Source organism: Haliotis rubra, unplaced genomic scaffold (genome assembly GCF_003918875.1).
Source record: "Haliotis rubra isolate DU_JTF1 unplaced genomic scaffold, ASM391887v1 Scf450, whole genome shotgun sequence".
In the NCBI taxonomy this organism is placed as follows: domain Eukaryota; kingdom Metazoa; phylum Mollusca; class Gastropoda; order Lepetellida; family Haliotidae; genus Haliotis; species Haliotis rubra.
Genome location: NW_025767136.1, coordinates 704,681 through 725,324, shown reverse-complemented (window position 1 = coordinate 725,324; position 20,644 = coordinate 704,681). Strand labels below are relative to the sequence as shown.

General features: G+C 40.2%; 1 pseudogene; it reads left to right on the top strand.

Moving 5' to 3' along the window:
* LOC124289884 overlaps positions 1-20,433 on the top strand; it is a 37,300-nt pseudogene extending 16,867 nt beyond the window's left edge.
* Positions 20,434-20,644: the final 211 nt, after the last annotated feature.

Below are 20,644 nucleotides of genomic sequence, written 5' to 3'. Positions count from 1 at the left end.
CTCCATACAGAGATATTCACTCAAATTATCAAGGAAATAGGAACTAAACTAATAGACCCTATTTGCCCACTTCGGTTAAACAAACAACTGACAACATTACATTATCGCCAGTTCCAGACCCACTAGCATTGGCAACAGGCGCTAAGCATATAGGTAGGAAGGACTCAGCGTCGCAGCTTTTCATACACCAGCGTTAATCTCACAAGTTTACTCAAATCAGTCAAAGCGCCAGAGCCTCCATCTGAATTTGGTCGCGACCTACTGACCAAAGCGAGCGTGGTTTCCAACTCTTATTCAAAGATCGGACAACCAATACATCTTTACAGAGTGGCACCGAATCTGTTAATACATCCGCCGCCAAACAAGAAAGCGGAGAGAAGCCAGAAATATTCCAACTTCCGCATTATAGATTGTATCAAAATTGTCTGAATAATAAGTTATTCAGCCAAATGACAAAAGCAGTCTAGCTTGCCCTCGTAACTCAACTTGCAACCCCATCACGATGACAAATGGCACGGTTTTTGTCAATTATGCTGCAAAGGAGGATTTACGGCTAGATATGCTACTCATCCTCAAGTGGCTGACTACTTATGGTATCTCCGTGGAATGAGTTGCCCAAAGGCTCAACTTGTCCACCTATCTTCAGCGATAGCTCTGTCATAACTTCCGAGAGCGAGTCAAGTTAACCTAAACCCAGTTACTGCTGCTTTACTCACGAGCTTTCGATTGGAGGATTAAAAGCGGAGGTTTCAAAGCTCAACTTGGGATCTGAATATAGTGCTCCAACACCTCACAAGTGGGGTTTATGAACAACGCTTTGATGATTATACTTGCGACCCCATGATACAATTAATCTATCACGATGGCCAGTAAGAGCACTGAAAATATATCTACACCGGAAGCCAAACTAGGAGGGAAAAATTCAAAGAGATTTATTTCCTCTATCAACAAACTCGCCAGACTGAAGTCTCATGTACTACTATCTCCTTTTGGATCAGAACTGTCATACTACGTGCCTACAACACTGCAGGACTCGACCCTCCAAAGGCTTCTAATCCTCATGATATTAGGCTAACATCTACACTTGCTCTACGACAAGTGCTATTGAAATACCATAATGGAGGTTAATTCTGGAGATCCGATATGGTGTTTGCCAACCACTATCTGAGAGATATCACACCACGAGGGGCGTCTCAGGTATCCACCAATTCGGTCTCATGGTCCTTGCACAACGGTTGACAGTTCCTGAGGAGAAGATAAGTCAATCTTACAGATTTCTACTTATCTTATAACAGTACTAAATAGCTACATGCTATATATATTTTGCTTAAGTTCTTTTTATTATCTTAAGCTCCAGTACTATGGTTATTATATCATACAATATATAAGCTAACAACTCTCACGAGGAGTTTGTTTTTATATAATTTAGCTTAAGTTAATCATATCTTAAGCTCAGTACTATGGTTACATTATAAATGTATTAGCTAACAAACTCTACAGAGTTTTGCTATATATATATGTAGCTTAAGTTAATTATATCTTAAGCACAATTACTATACTCATATCATAAAATATATTAGCTAACAAACTCTAAAAAGGTTTTTGCTATTATATATGTAGCTTAAGTTTTATCATATTTTAAGCATTGCTATGTTTACATTATAACATGTATTAGCTAACAAGCTCTAAAGAGTTTTGCTATTATATATAAGTAGCTTAAGTTTATTCATATTTTAAAGCAGTACTATGGTTACATCATATAAGTATATTAGCTAACAAACTCTAAAGAGTTTTTGCTATTATATATGTAGCTTAAGTTTATTCATATCTTAAGCATTATATGGTTACATTATAAAAGTGTAATAGCTAACAAACTCTACAGAGTTTTTTGGCTATTATATATTTAGCTTAAGTTAATTATATCTTAAGAAGCATTATGGTTACATTATAAAATATATTAGCTAACAAACTCTACAGTTTTGCTTTATATATTTAGGTAGCTTAAGTTTTATTCATATCTTAAGCACAGTACTATGTTTACTTTCATAAAAGATATATAAGCTAATAAACTCTACAGGGTTTTTGCTATTATATATATAGCTTAAGTTTAATCATATCTTAAAGCTCAATTACTATGTTTATATCATAAAAGTATTTTTAGCTAACAAACTCTAAGGAGTTTATGCTATCATATTAACAAGCTTCAGTCTATTAGTCTTAAGCATTGTATTAATGTTATATATACTTTTATCATAATAAGTAAATTGTAATAACCTTTATATGGCAGCTGATAAGTTAGCAGCAGGAATTCATCAGTTCAGTGCCTTTATGAAGTTCCCATGGGGTTATTACAATCATCACAGCAGTTCAAATCACTAATTATTAAAATCCAAAGTATTATATATTCCCACCTCCTTTTCCAGGTCAGTTCTACAAGCAATAAGCATGAGTCAGGATAAGGAAAAATATGTAATTTTTAGAGTAAAATTGATATTTTATACTTATCCTGACTCATGAGGTAAGCTTCTCCCATCCTCCCCACATAACACTTTGGATTTCCCTGGAAATTCAAGTGTTGGGCTCAGCATATGAGGAGAGAGTGAGGCACATGGGTTGAGGTGGCCCTCGTTCAGCTTGTGTAAGGGAGGGGAGGTAACTCGTGGTGAGTGCTAATTAGTGATTTTTTAATTGAAGGAACTTCAATTGGGAGATACACGTGTTCCACTATGTTAGCAAGAAGAAGAAGACAAGCAATAAGCATGAGTCAGGATAAGTATAAAATATCAATTTTATTCTAAAAATTACATATTTATATTTGGAGGACAGGCTAGATGCTTGGGAGGACTGGTAAAGGCGAATTTGACCTGAGTCACACCTGTGGACGGGATGGTAGTATCAGCATTCAACTGACAAGGTTGACACCAACGGGATGTGGTCAGGCTCAGCTGACAAGGTTCCCATGTCATCGGTTCCCCAATGCGCAGATCGATGCTCGTGCTGTTGATCACAGGATTGTCTGGTCAGACTCGATTATATACAGACCGCCATATAGCTGGAATATTGCTGAGTGTGGCGTAAAACTAAACTCACTCACTCACCCTTCCTAATCCTTGATGTAGTTGTGCCTAATTGATTACAAGGCCCTAAGATCACGCTGCTTTAAGCAATGTTCCTGCAATATCACAGCGGTGGACACCAGAAATGGGCTTCACACATTGTGCCTATGTGGGAATCGAACCCAGGTCTTCGATGTGGCGAGTGAGCAGCTTAGCCACTAGGGCTACCCACAGCCCCATAGTTTAGTTGAAATGCATTGAATGAACTGATGTTACAACAAATTATAATTAGTAGAACCTTGGGTTCATTTTGTCAACATACCACAGACATGAAATTACCAATATCACGAGTGGCAGAACTGACTTGGCTGTGGCGTAATGAGTCTGTCTGTGTGTCCCCAGCTCTCAGTTGGCAAGTCCACCTGGTTGTGTACTGACGTGTTTGTGGTGTGCACAAATGATACTACAGGGTGGAAATAACCCATTGCCCAAGCGTCCGAGTCCAGTGTTTATTTCTGTCGGGCAAGCAGATTTGTATATCACACTGTACTGGTGTCCAAAGGTCACATGCAGCGTAAAACACAACTTTGCAGATTCTGATACCTTTCGGTATGGACATACGAAACAAATCGTCAAAATGCAAATTCAACTTATAAAGTTGAAAAATAGCGATGAAAAAAAAAGCGCGAAATCGGGAGTTCAAGCGTTTCACTAATTTTCCCCAGACTTTTCTGGGAAAGCGGAGTTTCAACAGCTGGGCTGCGCTCATAGCGTGCGCAAGTAAATAGGTTAAGCGCAGCTTGGAGGCGGGTTGTCGGTGAATACTCGGGTGAAGGCTTTGGTGTGAGCTATTTTTCTAATGTTTTGTTGATATCTCACAGGCGCGAGCTTTTATATGTTATGACAGTAAATTAACTGTTTATATAATTTCATTTGTCTATTTCACCACCGCGTTCTTCTTACGAGTCGGCTTTCTCAGTTCGATGCTTAAAAGCAATGTCATTATTTAAGCGTTGACAGTTTCTAACTGTGATATAGATATGTCGTTGTCACAGACAAAACTCAATGTCTTGTTTATTGACACCTATGTGTCTGCCTGCCTGTCTGCTAATGACAATATTCAATACACAACTGCAATCACTGACCACATGCAATTTGAACTTAACACCAATCAGGCTATACACCATAAACAAAATGCATTGATTTATGGCCCGAGTTCGGTCTCTGTCACATTATGTAATTACACAGACAGGCGGGTGTGATACTTGAACACATGACATGTTATGATGTCTGTTGATTGCAAATGTTATACACAAAAATGAGCATGTATTTACAAAACCCAACATCTCTATATATACACACACAATGGGGCGTGAAGGCATCTGCTAATGAACCAGCCGTTACACTTGAGTGCACACCCACCCGCTCTGACTGGGTTCGGTATCCCGGCTGCTTCGTTTCGAGGGAGGTAAACCCAAATACAAAATATTGCACTTTTGATTTGCGATTATACGCTTATAATTTTGTTTATTTGTTTTTTCATAATCAGCAATGCATATTATATGTCATGAAGAAGTGATAATTGTGTTTTAATTATGTTTGATTTTTGGTTGCATGTGACCTTTAAAAATCAACCAGTACACTAGCAATTTTAAAGTTATTTCCGCCCTGTACTAAACTTCCAGGGGAGTTCAACGTTTTTACATTTTAACCTTTGTTGACTTTATGTAACATGCCCTTCATATGTGATTTTATCCACCCTGAGGGGCAGAAAGTCAATATTCAAGAATTTAACCATTATAATTGATGCTTACCTCTGTTCACCTGTTCACTGCCACTTTACATTTGACCTTCAGAGTGTTGACCAGCCTTCATGCAGAGAATCTCATCCGACTGACCAATGTCCATCTGCTACGAGCCTTGATACAGTTGGGCCGCCTCCTCAGTGCCAACCCAGACGTGAAGGACAGCCTCTCAGCACAGGGCGTGTTCCACAAGTAAGACCTTGAATTTAAGGAGGTGAAATAGTCTGTGAATTTCAGAAGTTTAATTTACCCTTCCACTAGACTTAAATACTTTCACACCATCATTCAGCATGTTTCAACATGTTCATAGAAATGGGTTTTGTATTCAGCTTGTAAAATTATGTCAAAATGATTACAAAATGGTTAAACCAACCACTTACCTTCCTTCTTAACGAAGATAAGTTACAAGTTGAGGTGCTAACTAGTGACCATTGAAGATCCAGGTTAGAACTGGATTTCAGCACCCCATGCTGCTTGGGTGGTCAGGGTTCGCCGACTTGGTTGACACATCATCATATCAATGCATCCTCATGCTGTTGGTTGCATTTTCTGGTCAGACTATTATATACAGACCTAGCTGGAATATTGCTGATTCGCGTGAGTTAAACAACAAACCAACAACAAGCTAACTAGTGAGTGATGTTTTCTCTGGGAAAATTAACCAGATAAAAGCATTCATGAACTGTGTAAGGTGTAACACGATGTTGTAGAGGTACTATGCCAGCAATGAAAAACTCTGTGTTGGACTGTATTCTACAAATGATTTTGCTTCATACAACCAGTGCATTTTCTCATCAATTTGCCCCCTAAACACATAACTAAAGCCATACATTCTGCGCCAATGCTTGGGTTATTGGCTAATCACTGTGTGGAGCTCTGTTGTTTCGGTTTGAGAATTGAATCTAGCATGAAGCAAAAGTGTGATATCATGGAATTTATTTTGTGCATAATTTAAAACCAACAGAAATGTCCTTTTGTGTGTGACTGTGATCTCTCCATGCCAGTGCTGCCCTCCTGTCATCACAAGTTCTCCCGACTGTCTGTCGAGGAGACACCTACAAACAGGTGGAGTGGGTTCTCCTGGACGCCCACTCCCATCTTCTCCAAGCTGCCAGTCAGAGTGGACAGGAGAGCGTCATCGCCCAGCGCTGTGAGAGGCTATCAGCTCTCATTGTCCACTCCACCATCCCCCAGAATTCTGAGCTGCTGAATCTTCAGGAAAGGGTAAATGTTTATGTTTGAAAAGTTGAGTTTAATCTTTTGTCTAGATTATGGATTCTTGTTTGATTGGCATAATAAGCTATCAATAACTTTCCAAACTGTTGTGTTGTTTAGCTTAGCTAGATGTTTTACATCAATAAAATGATTATCACCCCATTCTGCCATCAAATTATCTGCCATCAAATACATGTCGCGACCCATGAAGATCTGGGTTAGAAATGGTTTTCAGCCACCCATGCTTATCTGAAGAGGTGACAAATGGGATTGGAAAGGTCAGGTTCATTGACGTGGCTGACACATGTCTTCGTATCCCAGTTGCATAGATTGATGCTCATGCTGTTGATCACTCGATTGTCTGGTCCAGACTTGACTATTTACAGACCAGGGTCCTGATCAACAAAGTGTTCGTAATGTTACAACCACTTGTAACTCTGTAGTTTATCATAAGCTTACGAATGTCGTAATGTTATAACCACTTGTAACTCTGTAGTTTATCATGAGCTTACAGAATGTCGTAATGTTACAACCACTTGTAACTCTGTAGTTTATCATAAGCTTCACGAATGTAAGTAATGTTACAACCACTTGTAACTCTGTAGTTTATCATGAGCTTACGAATGTCGTAATGTTACAACCACTTGTAACTCTGTAGTTTATCATAAGCTTCTGAATGTCGTAATGTTACAACCTCTTGTAACTCTGTAGTTTATCATGAGCTTACGAATGTCGTTAATGTTACAAAGCGTGGATCAGGACTGTGTCACAAAATAACGGCTTGCCCACCTACCGAGGCTGGATCAGGCCTGCCTGAAAAATGTCCACCAGCCCGATTGTCTGGCTGATATTTCTAAATATTTCCTTTTGGAAGCTTAGGTATGAATAACCGCGTAGAAGATATACATTCAAATGAGGCTGGTACTGTTCGAACCTCTAAACATCAATAACATCACCTTAACCTTGCCAGGAGTATTTTCACATTTGTAAGAAGTGAGTCTATTGGATAAAGATTGGTTTCTAATAATACTAGTTTGTTTTTGTAAAAAATGCAATGTATCAGTTAAGAATGCCGGCAGGCAACTTTCAAGACGGGCAGGCAACATTTATTGGCCACCTGCCTGACTGTCTGTATGAAAATTATTTCAATCACTGGTGTCACCCAGTGTCAAAATTTCTAAGCGATGTTAAACAAACAAACAAAATAAACATGTCACTTTGTCATTACTGGAATATTACTGAATTTAGCATTTTAGCATTCCTTTATGTACTTGCATTTATGTTACTGGTAGAGAGCAGAAAGGGGTATTCGATCCCGACTTTTCATTCCCTTGTTAGGGGGTACTTGTTGGTCCCCTGGCTTACCGGCATTAATGGGTACCAAGGACTGGTGAGCTCCAGTGTCAGTTAATTTCTGTCGGGCAAAGCAAATTTGTATATCACACTGTACTGGTGTCCAGTTGACTTTCCAATATTAATTATGTTTCAGTCTGGGCTAAAACAAGCAACAAGAGAAAACGGCATGGTATAGTGGAAAATATATCAGGGCAAAGTGATTTTACACCTGCCACCTCACCTTTACACTAGCAATTTGGTAAAGTTATTTCCAAATTCCTCATGCCTTGTTCTGTCTTGCAGACATGCCAGCAACTGGTACAGATCCAGCCCTGTAGCAGCCCTGCTCTCTACATACTTGGGTCAGCGCAGTTTGCCAAGTTTGAAAACAGTCCCCCGGAGAAAAGCCAACAAGTTGCTGGAGGATGCCAAGGCATCATTCAAGTCCTGCATGGACCTGGAGGGAAACCTGCTTCGGGGAACCAGGGAGATGTTGACAGGTAAAGATGCAATTACTAATGTTTGATTAGTGTTTGTTTTGTGCTCACTCTAAACAATTCCAAATATTCTCTGCTTCTATGGATAGTGAACTTCTTTATTGCAATGAGTGCGACGTTTCAGTGTAGGTACCAACACCGTTATCCAGGGAGTGTTAGTACCTACAATCGAAATGTTGCCGTCACTCCAATAAAGTGTTCACTATCCATAGAAGTTGGTTTTCCTACATCTATACAACTTCTAAAATGCCTCTCAAAGAAATTCTCTGCTTCACTGCATAAGATATTGTTCAGTGAATGTTGTTGGTAGCATACAATCTATGGATGCACAATGCCAATTTAGAGAGTGGTCAATGTTAAAGTGTTATATTTGGAACTACACTTTCCCAGTACAGTACAGATTCTTATACTTTTGTTGGGTTCAGTCCCAATCCTGGGTTTGGTGAAGCCACACCCTCAGTCAGGCACCTAATTGCCAGCACACAAAGTCAGCCGTCCTAACCCACACAGCCACCGCGGCTTCATGCATATATAATTTACTTACCATCAAGACAAGGACACTGCTGCAAAGTCAACATAGTAATCATATAGTCTGTGAAGGTAGTCTAAGACGATGTGATAGAATTATGTGAGCTTTTATGTTTGGCAGTTCTGTCGATTCTGTTATGTTGCTTTTTTTCACAAGAGACTCTCCTGCAACAAGAAATAGCCTTTGGTCTGCATGAATGTAGGACTGTTTTTCACCACTATTCTTTTTTTTTCAGAAGAAGTCCTCCTTGGGGTACATATAAGCATTTAAATGTCCATTTTAAATCCTAATGACAGTTGTAACTATATTTTTCAATAAAATATTTACAAAACAAAAAACTTCGAGACCACCCCCTACAGGGCCCCACGGACCCCCTACAGCCAAGAGCAGGTAATTCTCGCCGTCTACCTCGTTACCTCACTTTTCATGCTGTCAGTAGGACTCTCTTTTTCACCACTAATTTTAGTTTGTTATAACCGTTGTTTGTTATCTGCATATCAACCAAAATAAACAGCAAATGGCCAGTACCCCCAAAACAGTTTCTGATCTCCATCAGTTCATTATATACATGTTCGTTATATAGTTGGCTGAACATCGAAAAACTTTAAGATCTCAATATTTCCATGGTAACAGGTCAGCAGTGGTGGCAGGAGAAGCTGAAGGCAGAGGAAGAAAAAGAAGAAGGCAGCGGAAGCCAAAACTGAAGCTAAGCCTGCAGCTGGAGGTCGCGAGAGGTGGAGCCAGGGGCGGTGCAGCGGGTCGGGGGGCTCCTGCAGTTCGGGGCCGAGGAGCTGCTACTACCCCAGCCAGGGGAGGTAAGTCTTCACACTATGTTGTAACAATGAGATTATATCAAGTGAACTTTTGTCTTTAATTGTGTGTTGATGGTCTTGTGACATGCTTGAAAGAATCAATAATTTATTAACAAAATATTCCAGACAAGATTGGCGGTGGGGTAGCCTAGTTGTTAAAGGATATTTTCAGCATGCCAAAGGCCTGGGTTCGATTCCCAACTTGGGTATAATGTGTAAACTCCATTTCTGGTGTCAACCTGCCGTGATATTGCTGGAATATTGCTAAAAGCGGCGTTAAACCATACTGACTCGCTCAGACAAGAAGAACTACTCTTATTACAAATTTCACTGCATGGACAACATATGGAGTGCAGATTTTGTAATCCAAGATAAATCCCTGGGATCTAATGAGTCAAAATTATTATCACTGTTATTGTCATTAACTGACAACCTTGAGTGGTACAACCACAAATGGTCAGTTGGATCTACAACCAAGCCATGCTTTTGTAAAATTATTCTGATTTGTGTCTAGTTTAAGATTGTTGGTTGCATAGAGATGTTCACTGAAATGGCCTCAACTTCATCACTAATCCCAAACACACAGAAACTAATAAGGAACTGTTCATTATTTATGGTGGCTAGGGTGTTGATGAGGTTTTTTAAGGGGTCACCCATTTTGTTCTGGGGAGGTGGGGGCATCAATTTTGTACACATGCACACGGGGAGGGGACATCAATTTTGTACATTAAAAAATTATGCTTAAAAAATTATGGGGAGGGGGTTCTTCATTGATTTTGTACATAAAATGCAGGGGGTCACTTACTTTGTACATAAATTTTGGGGGAGGGGCATTCACATTGTACATGCTTCTTCTATAAAAATCATCACCCCTTAGCCATAACTTATGAACGGTCCCTTGACTATGGTGTGAAACTGTGCCAAGGGACATAACTCTGTTAACTGCTCTATTTATGTGAACGATTTTGCAGCAAATTCGAATATTGCAGCAGAATTGTACTGTGGTTGATTTGATAATTGCTGTACTGTCAGGAGCTGCACGTGGTGCTGGGGCACGAGGGGCAAGCACAGCACCTGGTCGGGGTGCAGCTCGAGGGGCACCTGCAGGAAGGGTAAGTTGGTCAGAGGTGATGGCACTGGCACCAAGTGGTGGTTGGAAGTCAGTCAATTAGAATTAAACTCTGATTCTATGGTATAATATCAAATACACTCATAAGTTTATAGCCACAACACTGAACACTACACAGTCAAAAACTGTTGTGTCAAAGTGTTAATACTTTGAGTTTGACACAAACGAAAAATATATAAATATTGAGAGAATATCAAGCTTTTACTGTGATACATGTACTTTTACTTCGAAACACATCAAAGTTCCACACAACTGTGTTTATCTGTATATTTGACAAATAATGAATTTTAACAATAGTTTTCTCATTGTCTGTGGAAACTGTGAGATTGTGTAGAAATTGCATGTAGCAGACAATGGGTACCTGGTAGGAGGAAATGGTTGACCTTCTGTTGACCATCTCATGCCTCACAGGCAGCTTGGTTGTATACTTCACAGGGAGTTGAGAATGAAAATGGTGTGCACACTGATTCATTGACCAGGGCTCCAGATAACTTTTGTGCACACTGATTGCATTGACCACTGAGAATTAATGGCATGTTTTGAGCATGAATTGGTTTGTCTGGACGATTCATCGATCACTATTTCCAACCATGTATTTATTTTGATGAGAAATAACTTCATGCCACAGGGTGGTCCGGCAGCCAAGGGATATAAATAGAAACAGCTGTAGCAGCTAAAATCGAAAATAGGATCATCAGCTGTACCCAACGCAAATTCCTACTGCGGGTTTCAATGTCAAATCGGTTTCCAAGTATTTATCCTGAAATAGATTTCCATTTGCATAAAATTAAATGTTAGGCGATACACGATAGGAAATTTTATGTCACTAACTCCACAGGTTTGAGCATGTGTGTTTCTTCTCTCTGCTTCCAAGTCTGGCTAATACAAATCCACAGACAATTATTTTATGTCTTCATGCCACAGGGTGGACCGCAGCAGCAAGGCATCAGGTGGTACCCTGAAAACCTCTGCTGCTTCCAAGTCTGGCCACGATAACTGTGTCACTAACTCCACAGGTGTGTTTCGTCCTTACTGCTTAGACTGCCTCCGTGGTGTAGCCGTTAGGCGTCCATGCAAGAGGAAACACCGGCCGAAATTATTTTATGTCTTCCCATGGAAGGTCGTGGAGTTCGATCTCCTGACCAGCGTCATACCAAAAGGCGTTAAAATATGGTACTTGTTGGTCCGGGTACCAAGGACTGGTACTGCTTAACCTCATTCACCAGCTGCAGTGGTGGGGTAGCCTGATGGTTAAAGCGTTAAACCTCATTCACCAGCTGCAAGGCGGTGGGGTATCGGTGGTTAAAGCGTTCGCTCGTCACGCCGAAGACTCAGGTCCGATTCCCCACATGGGTACAATGTGTGAAGCCCATTTCTGGTGTCCCCTGCCATGGTATTGCTGGAATATTGCTGAAAAGCGGCATAAAACTAAACTCACTCACTTACTCACCAGCTGTGAAAATAATAATGCTGATTGTCATTTTTTCCTAAATATGAATTAACTTTCGAAAGAGAGTAATAAAATTATATTATTTTTCCTGAATATGAGTTAATTTGAAGAGATGATGATATATTTATTCGAATAATTACTTAAAGCATCTTTGATACAATGAACATTATGATGGCTTTGTGGTTAAAGTGCCAGCTTGTCACACTGTCAACCCCGGTTTTATTCCTAACATGGGTGAAATGAGTGAGAACCATTGGTTGTGTCTGCATGTTTATCTGGCTTTTAATGAAAACATTGAAGTTACACTCACACTCCAACTGTACAATATTGAGATTACATCCCAGTTACTGCATTCAAATCATATCTGAATTTCAGCTTTGCTAACAGCCTCTTTATGGTGTGGTTTAGTCATGTCATCTAACAATCTCTGAAGACTTAAGTGTTATACCGAAGGTGTATGACAGTTTTGAGATCTTACTCAGAAGCATTTATGGCAGTTTATGAAAATGTTTGAGCTGAAAGCTCTGATCATTGGGTGATCATTGGGCTGTATTTTTGGCAACATTTCTAAACATTTTATGGAGCAGTGCCTCTTGAGTTGTTTGATACTAAGATTTGCTCAGATTCCTTGACCATTGGTTTTGTGTTCCTTAAACTGAAAGGGAAAATGTTTTGGTACCAACAATCAACTTTTTGCATGGATATACTTGGCTATGTAATGCTTAAAATATTGCGATACTGAAGTCTGTATTGTGATAAGTATATTAATATATAGCTGTTTACATACAATTCTAATTCAACTTAGTATGTAACACGAGTTCTGATTGGTCAATGCTATAAATTTCCGACTGTATAATCAGCATATACGGTCGCAATTTGAAAACCTATTCACCAAAACCTTTGAATGTATCCCTACACTATTGGGGTAACGCTGTTTTTCAGGGCATTGTCATTTGCAGAAGCCCTAAGTCAGTTTAACGCCTGTCCCGCTAAAATGGATGGAATTTGTTTTAAAAAAAGACAAAACAGTATCATAAATTTAATTGTAAGTTCAAACAACTTACTCGCAATGCGGGACCCAACAGGCTGTTGACCCAACACTGTTAGATCATGAAACAAGATTTATGACGTCATTTGACAACAGAACAGATAGTGGCGCGTAGTTGAGGAATCACCGGGCCATTATCATTTGCAGCGGCCCGCTCATTTCTGATAACTAGAGGTCGGTTTCATGATAATTCCGTCCATTTTAGCTATAACACTATAATTTATTCATCATTGTCAGATTTAGTCAGTGTGCACATAATAAACGTGTTGAAGTTTGAAAGGGAACTACTTTTTCTGGCGATGGTGTAAGTTCAAGGTGTGATATCATTTACCTTTGACCTAGAAACACTTTGTTGACCTGGTTTAAATAATGAATTTCTTTCACGAAAGAAAAGCGTAAAACGAGTTGAATTAGAATGGGGATAACTCACATAAACTGTACTGTGTTTGACGAATTGGGGATGTATACCGGGGGTTATATAGCCGCAAGTTTAACGTTACATCGGCTCCGCATAACCAAAGAGGTGATGCAAAGAGTTGACATCATAATGTGTGTCTCAATTCGGTGTGAAGCCTCAATGTATACCTCTTGCTATAATTTGATATACTCGTATATATGTTATATTTGGGATTTCACTTTCTCAGTAGAGCACAGATTTTATACATGTGTTAGATCGAGTCTAATCTGGAATTAGCACCCACACGCTCCGTCAGGCTCCGATTCACCAGCACACAAAGACATGCATCTAACCCACTCAGCCACTGACTTCCACGTTGAGGAGGGGTGTGTGTGTGTGTGTGTGTGTGTGTGTGTGTGTTGGTCTGTAGCCTAGTGGTTAAAGCGCTGGCAAGACCGGGTTCTGAATCCCCACCTGTACTAATTGGCTATAACTCAGTCAGTCCGTTAGGAGGATAGATTGCTGACTTTGTGTGTTGGCAACAACGTTAATTTTTTAAGTTTGATTTTGTTACTGAAAATCATTTCAACTTTTGCGATGTTCTGTTTTGTGTTTGATATGCAGCCATCTTGCCTTCACGCACACAATATTATTGTAATCACCCCTTGTTTGATGCCCTGTAGCACCAGCCTCAACAGCGAAGCCAGCACCACCCACAGCAGACAGTCCGGCCCCTAAACCAGCACCCTCCCCCAGCAAGTCTGCCCCTATCAACAGGAAGATGTATCATCCTCGTCTCGGGCTGGCTCGGGCGTTGCGGGCAGGTGGTGACATACAAGAAGCTCACAAGTACTACACTGAAGTCATCTCAATAGCCCCGGGGGTAAGGTTTCTTGTGGGGGGTAGCCTTATGGTTTAAGTGTTCTCTCATCACCTCTGGGTTTGACTTCCCACACAGGTACAACGTGTGAAGCCCATTTCTGGTGTCTCCTGCTGTGATATTGCTGGAATATTGCTAAAAGCGGTGTAAAACTAAACTTACTCACTTACTTGGGGTGGGATTGAGTTACTAGTTTGATGCTTGAATGATGTAATTATGACTTCTTCATTTAGACTATTCCAATTTTCATCAAAAGTCTTTTGTATGTAGAAAGAAGTATGACTCCCATAAATCTCGAATCCAGCTGAATGGTCATTCTCACTGACTTCGGTGACACATGTCACCATATCCCAATTGTGTTGATCGGTGCTCATGCTGTTGATCACTGGATTGTCAAACAAACAAACCCTGGTCAAGTCTTTATTATTCACTGTCATCTGTCATTGTAGAATAGGATCTTCATTTTCAAAATAGAAACAAACAACTATTTCAACTACAATAATCTTTTTATCAAACACTTTATCTACCCTATTCTCCTGTAAATTATATAAAACAACCCCTCCCCACCCCCTTGTAAAAGCCTTTAAAATGCCTTGCAAACTGGTATCCTGTCTATACAGGGTTCCTGCACCATATCACCAGTGCATGCACAATCCCTATATTTGTATAGAACAGTCATTTTGGGGACTGAGGTATGTCAGAGGAATAGTGTATGTTTCTGGTAATATAAACACCAGTTATAGATTTTTATACTTACTAAGCTTAGTTTTGTTTAACCATCAGCATGTTTTTGATAAACTGTGAAGGACATGAACATTTTCAGTAGTTACCTTTCTTACTCTGTCAGTCAATAGGGGGCAGTGGGGTAGCCTAGTGGTTAAAGCATTAGTTTGTCACGCGAACAACACGGGTTTGATTCCCCACATGGGTACAATGTGTGAAGCCCATTTCTGGTGTCTCCTGCTGTGATATTGCTGGAATATTGCTAAAAGCGGTGTAAAACTAAACTTACTCACTTACTTGGGATGGGATTGAGTTACTAGTTTGATGCTTGAATGATGTAATTATGACTTCTTCATTTAGACTATTCCAATTTTCATCAAAAGTCTTTTGTATGTAGAAAGAAGTATGACTCCCATAAATCTCGAATCCAGCTGAATGGTCATTCTCACTGACTTCGGTGACACATGTCACCATATCCCAATTGTGTTGATCGGTGCTCATGCTGTTGATCACTGGATTGTCAAACAAACAAACCCTGGTCAAGTCTTTATTATTCACTGTCATCTGTCATTGTAGAATAGGATCTTCATTTTCAAAATAGAAACAAACAACTATTTCAGCTACAATAATCTTTTTATCAAACACTTTATCTACCCTATTCTCCTGTAAATTATATAAGACAACCCCTCTCCACTCCCTTGTAAAGGCCTTTAAAATGCCTTGCAGACTGGTATCCTGTCTATACAGGGTTCCTGCACCATATCACCAGTGCATGCACAATGTCTATATTTGTATAGAACAGTCATTTGGGGGACTGAGGTATGTCAGAGGAATAGTGTATGTTTCTTGTAATATAAACACCAGTTATAGATTTTTATACTTACTAAGCTTAGTTTTGTTTAACCATCAGCATGTTTTTGATAAACTGTGAAGGACATGAACATTTTCAGTAGTTACCTTTCTTACTCTGTCAGTCAATAGGGGCAGTGGGGTAGCCTAGTGGTTAAAGCATTCGTTTGTCACGCCGAACACCCGGGTTTGATTCCCCACATGGGTACAATGTGTGAAGCCCATTTCTGTGTCCCCTGAAGTGATACTGTTGGAATACTGCTAAAGGGCGTAAAACCAAACTCACTCACTCACTGTCAATCAATATTCATCAACCAGGTACATGATGCATATATCGAGAGTGCGGAGATGCTGACTAAAACTGATCCTCAGGCTGCTGTCGACATCTTTGCCAAGTTTCCCGTCCCCGATGAACCGTCGTTTGATGATGCCTACATCTTTGGGGAGATTGTCCGACTGCTGATGAAAAACGAGAAGTATGACGACCCCCGTTTGGGCCCCAACATGATAGTGTATGGTCGTATACTGGGATTAGGTAGGTACAGAGTTTTGTTTTTTTTTTTTGTTTTTGTTTTTTTTGTTGTATAATGCCACACTCAGCAATTTTGCAGCTGCATAACGGCTGTCTGTAAACAGTCCACTTTGGACAAGACAATACAGTGATGAGCACTGATCTTCATGATTGGGATGTGATGACTTGCATCAACCAAATCAGTGAGCCATACCACCTGATCCTGTTAGTCGCCCGTAACAACAGGCATGGGTTACTGAAGACCAATTCTAATCCAGATCTCCATGGATCATTATCTGAATTAGTAACTGGACAGGCAATGAGATCATCAGTGATTGCAAGGCTTCTTCATCTTGGTTCTCGTAACGAGTGTTTGAAATGAGGTACTGCTACTTTCAACCATTTTATTGTCATATTGAGACAAACAGCTTAAAGTGGGAGGTGAGGTGAGGTGAAATTGGGTTTAACGTCGTGCTTGAGAATATTTCGCTCATATGACGACGTGCATGCGTGTGTACTGTATATGACCGTCTATAAGCCGACCCCATGGATAAGCCGACCCCCAAACTTGACCCTCAAAATCAGTGTCAAAATCATATCTCTCATGGATAGGCCGCCCCCCCACAATGGGTCGCGTCCAACAGAGACCAGAGTACCCGGTAAGTATGTTCCATCAACGATGAGACACCATTACGAGAATATTACATAATAAAGATTACCGGTGTTTGTTTACCTTTTACGTCAGAATTCGTCCCGTTATATTATTGTGCATGTTTGAACTTGTTCGCCGGGAAACGTGTGCACAGCTGATTGCTATTTCCGGCTTTGTGTACGAGACAAATACGCACGGTAATCTTAATCCCTGCAAATAAAACAATGCCCAGCAAAAACAACTTATAACTTAAATGGTAATTAATCTTGTCTAGTGATGTTTAATTGCAAATTTGACGTCTCTACTGACAAAGTCGTCTTCTGTTGTTTGTTCACGCGAAGTGATACGATGTTGTTTTCTAACCCCTGGAAAAAAGTTTGACGAAAGTGTAACTCATGGATAAGACGACCCCCTTCTACAGACTGCTTTTTTTGGTCCTCAAAATTCGGCTTATAGACGGTCATATACGGTATGTGTATGTGCGGCTGCTTGTACTAGCCCAGATAAGTTATTCCCCGAAAACTGGTTAATTATATAATACTAGTCAGGAGAATGTATGATTTCCAGTGTTTGGTTATGGAAATAGTTGTGGTACTCGGTCAAAGCCTTAGAATGACATCTTGTCAGCCAATGAGAATACAGAACAACTTTCACAGCACACACTACTGACAAATAGCCAGTCTGATGCCAACGTCGTAATTGGACAAAATGGAAAACAATGAAAGCAACAAGTACTTCATGATTTGCCGTTGTATTCGGCAATGTTTCAGGTAGACTGCAGCATTTAGGGCTCCAAACCGAAAATAACGTTATAGCGAAACATTTTCAAGCTCATGTGAAATCTCTTACTGATTTTGATACTATATATTATCTCATGGGTACCAGTTGAACTGCCCCAGCTACAAAATGCCCCAGTAAATTTAGTCATTCATTCAAATTTGGTCAAATTTATTTAAAATGATTACATATAAAAGTTATTAGGAAGTAATATATCTGATAAATGTTCCATTAGTTAACTCATAACTATGTACATACTTTTATATGAAGAACATAACATCAAAGTTGACAAAACTATGGAATTATGGCCTATATTTAATCATTTTAAATAAATTGGGGCATTTTGACTACCCCTTGGGGCAATTTGACCAAAACTTTGGGGCACTTTGACTAAATTTGCTGGGGCAATTTGTAGCGGGGACATATTCGACTGGCAATTGGACTTTAATCTAATTCAATATTTGTTGAAAATACCACTGACAGTAAGTGGTAACAGGGAATGATGGAGTATAAATGAGTCTCGTGGGTACTTCCTCCTTCTTCAGCCTAGCTTTGGGATTTTCATACCCCATGTGTGCATGTCTCTTTCATATGCATCCACCTCGGAATGATCTGAGCATTTCTCCTGCCTAAATCTGTCTCTTGACTTGGAAAACAGAAGAAATGGTGGCTCTTTCCATTGTTCGATGATTCCGTGCTACCCCAGGCAACAGATACACCATCGTACCAGTTACAAAACGACAGAAACAACACGATTTGTATTACTGTAGCGCTTGTCCTTTGGCAATATGGTGGACGCTTGTCACATATGACGTCACAAGCGGAAAGGTCACGTGAGTTCCAGCAGAATATGCATAATGGCCCGAAGCTCAGATAACAGAAGCTGTTTTCGCGATAAATAGTGCTAGCCCACTGAGATACCATGACGCAGTGAAGCATGAATAACCCGTGAAGGTCCGTGTTAGAATGTGCCTTCAGTAGCCCATGCTTGTCGTAAGAGGCGACTAACAGGATCGGGTGGTCAGGCTCGCTGACTTGGTTGACATATGTCATCGGTTCCCAATTGCGCAGATCGATGCTCATGCTGTTGATCACTGGATTGTCTGGTCCAGACTCTGTTATTTACAGACCACCGCCATATAGCTGCCATGTTGCTGAGTGCAGCGTAAAACTAAACTCACTCACTCACTCACTCACTGAAGCATGAGTACCCCACTCAGACACATTATACTGACTCCGAGTTGACCACTCCTTGTTGTACCCATTAATGCCATGCGCCAGGCAGGGACCAACAAGTACCATATTTTAACATCTTTTGGTATGACGCGTTCGGGGATTGAACCCGCGACCTTCCGCGGACACTCTAACCACTACACCACGGAGGCGGTCCTTAAAGTGTGAGGAAAGCGATGAAGTAATGCAGGTGTGAGACATTTACAGTCCGTTTGGGTTCACACCAAGGGGTGACAAACAGCTGGTGGATCAGGGCTGACATGCATTTCAGGTGCAACTCAGCACAGGCCCCTAATAGTCAGGATTCAGCCGGCGCTGTTCCACCAACCGTTTGTCACCCCTTGGTCACAGTAAAGAGTGAATATAGAACAATGTTACATGATAGTTTCTTAAACAACTATTTCTGTGATCGATCATAAAACATCAGATTTCAGATCATGTGTCTTATTTATGTTTTGTGCACTTATCCCTATTTCGAGTTACTTAATCATTCATAGTTCTTATTTGAACCCAAACCGACTGTACCACTGGTAAACTCCTTCAGTTAGGTAGGGCTGGCTCTCGATATTGTTCATAGAGATCGATAACCGTTGTCTAAATATCGATTGATTATTGATAAATATCGGAGAAGTAACTTGATTAGAAGTGATCCATGAATAAAGCCATAATTCTGTGCATTGTAAAATAAATCCTTATTTCATCATAATCGTTTATGTTAGATATTGCTGACACAATTTTCCTATCGATAATCGTTAATATCATTAGATGCGACTAATGGGATCAGGTGGTCAGACTTGACTTGGTTGACACACATTATCGTATCCCAATCGATATAACATCATGCTTTTGATCACTGGATTGTCTGGTGTTCACTTTCCTTGCATTATTCCATGGTCTCTGAACGATGGTACAGGGCAGATCATGTATAAACACTGTTTCAGGGTCTCTGAACGATGGTACAGGGCAGATCATGTATATACACTGTTTCAGGGTCTCTGAATGATGGTACAGGGCAGATCATGTATATACACTGTTTCAGGGTCTCTGAATGATGGTACAGGGCAGATCATGTATATACACTGTTTCAGGGTCTCTGAATGATGGTACAGGGCAGATCATGTATATACACTGTTTCAGGGTCTCTGAACGATGGTACAGGGTAGATCATGTATAAACACTGTTTCAGGGTCTCTGAATGATGGTACAGGGTAGATCATGTATAAACACTGTTTCAGGGTCTCTGAATGATGGTACAGGGCAGATCATGTATAAACACTGTTTCAGGGTCTCTGAATGATGGTACAGGGCAGATCACATGTAAACACTGTTTCAGGGTCTCTAGAGAAGTATGTCAACAAGCTGGAGGAGCTGTTCAAGGCAGAGCTGCTCAAGACTGTCTACGCTGGCGTCAACAGGAAGGAAGTGGATGACCCTGATCTTCAGGCCTTCTTCAAGTTTAAATGTTGGATCTAGATTATCATCAGTTAAAGTACTGATCATGGGTTCCCAAATGTTCCATTTACAGTAGTCTCCCATGAAATGAAAACATTCACCATGAATAAGGTAGAAAAATCTCACATTAGCAAATTTTTAGAAGGACCATAATTTATGAAGGATCGCCTCTCTACATGCTGTAAATATCAAAGTCACTGAATGTAAGTTTAGAGAAAAGTATGATTCCATGTCAGGTGTTCAAATCCCATCATCTGATAAAAGGGATGCACAAAGAGTTGTAAATTTGTGAGA